Raw genomic sequence first — 2,106 nt, 5'->3', positions numbered from 1 at the left:
AGAAAGCAGCTCTGTACCCACTACTACCAGGCTCATGACTACAGACAAGAATGTGAGGATCAAGACTTGGCAGGTGGAGCTGAAAGTATCCTGGAGAGCATGAGGGAATTCATAGGAGAAGTAGGAGAAAATGGGCCTTGGGGATGATCAATCAGTTTGTTTACTAACCTTTCTCTGTATCAGCATACTATCAGGCAGAAAAGGAATATACTTTGGTTTGCACGGTATGTTTTCTTGTCTGATTTGCTGGAGTTTCACACTACTTAAAATATGTTTAATTTTAGTATGGTATCTGATACTGACATGGATGGAATTAGCCAATATTCTGTACAACTATAATTTACATAATTTTGTGATTTCTAGCTCTGGAAAATTATTGATGACTTTTAATTATCAATGACTTTACCTTTAAATTCATAGATTAACTCATAAAGTATTATTATTGATCAAATAAACACTATTTTTTAGTAGGTAATTGTCTTTTGTGAGGACAAAAATATGTCTAATGGCACATTCCTACATATTGTTTAAAATTTTGTTTTCATTACAAAACTAAGAAAAGGATGCATTTCAAATTGGTTATGTGGTTGAATTATTACCCTTCTAACTAGACAAAGACATGGAGCAAAACTTTGCTTTTGACTGGATGATGAAAAGCCAGTTCTCTTGCAGGTAAAGGATAATTAAATGTGTTGGTGGAAGATCTTTCATTGAAAGCCATTTCTTGTTCTTCAGGAAAATGAGAATTGGGGATCATTTGTTTAGGTTACTAGTATTTGAACTCAGCTGAGATTGACAAAAATTCCTTAACTAAACTCTAGAAGAGTTCCTTTGAACTCTTCTACACAGGACCTGATCTTTTCTTTCCTTTTTTTTTTTTTTTAATTTTAATCGTAGTATAGTTAATTTGCAGTGTTATATTAGATTCTGGTATACAATATAGTAATTCAGCAATTCCACATATTAGTATTCATCAGGATAGCTGTACTTTTTTTTTTTTTTTAATGGATCAGTTATTTAATTAGATTCTTCGTAAGAAATTTAGAACATCAATTTGTGAGGGCAAACTCCTTTTCTGAGAGAAAACAGAGAGGAACAGCTTTGATTTTTTGACTGAATTTGCAAGTCCACAGCTTTCTGATCAACCTTGTGCTACTCCATAATCTCATATTTCTCCTTGACCGTTTCAAAGATCTCACCTTCCTGATGTCTGGGTTTGTACAGCTTCTCCTTCTTGAGATGTTTGGGGATTTTCTCGTTGTTGATGTCAGTTTTTGGTGGAAGTGGCAATGACAGATTTCTAGTGTGTTCTATGCAGAGGAACTTGATTGAGGGCCAGAAGTCCTATCACAAGTAGCAAGCCACTGCTCAGTTGCTTCAGGAAAACCACCTTCTTGTCTCTGTGGCACCCAGTGAGGATGATCAAAATGGTCTCAGGGGTAATGCTAGCTCAAAATTTTCTCACATGTTGACTCAAAGTTTTTTTGCTGTGGCTCAACAGCTTTTGAGGCACATCTTCAGTAGAAAATATCTAGGCATTTTGCAAAGTTTAAACACTCAGATACCACCATTGTTGTCACCACCAAGTGGTTTTGTGACAGTAGCAAGAAACTTTTCCTTCCTTTTCTTTTCAACCCTGGATTTAACTGTTGAATACTTTCTCTTGTACATGATCTTTCCTGAATACATAGCTAGTCATAACCAACAAGGATATTTGCCAATTCTGATTAGGACAGGTTTCAGCTACAGTGGGGCTTCCCTTCTTTGGCATTTTGGCCTTGAGATTATCCTTCTTAACCTTGCCACCAGCATCAGCCTTCTTGGCTTCAGGATTCTTCTTATTATTTTCTAGCTTCTCAGGTTTTTCACCCACCATCTTACAAGACAGGAAAGAGAACTAAAAAATAATGTACTCTTAATCCCCTTCACTTATTTCACCCATTTCCCTGCCTAGCTCCCCTTTGGTAACCAACAGTTTGTTCTCTATAGTTAAGAGTTTGTTTTTTGGTTTGTCTCTCTCTCTCTCTTTTTTTTCTTTTGTTTGTTTTGTTTCTTAAATTCCACATATGAGTGAAATCACATGTCTTTTTCTGTCTGACTTATTTT

The 2,106-nt window shown here is 35.8% G+C and overlaps 1 pseudogene; it reads right to left on the bottom strand.

Moving 5' to 3' along the window:
- Window positions 1–1,049: 1,049 nt before the first annotated feature.
- Window positions 1,050–1,876, bottom strand: LOC101685496 (annotated as a pseudogene).
- Between the last annotated feature and the right edge of the window lie 230 nt (window positions 1,877–2,106).

This window comes from Mustela putorius, unplaced genomic scaffold (genome assembly GCF_011764305.1).
Source record: "Mustela putorius furo isolate JIRA1106 unplaced genomic scaffold, ASM1176430v1.1 tig00003863_pilon_pilon_pilon, whole genome shotgun sequence".
Lineage (NCBI taxonomy): Eukaryota > Metazoa > Chordata > Mammalia > Carnivora > Mustelidae > Mustela > Mustela putorius.
This window is presented reverse-complemented; position numbering and strand designations above follow the sequence as displayed.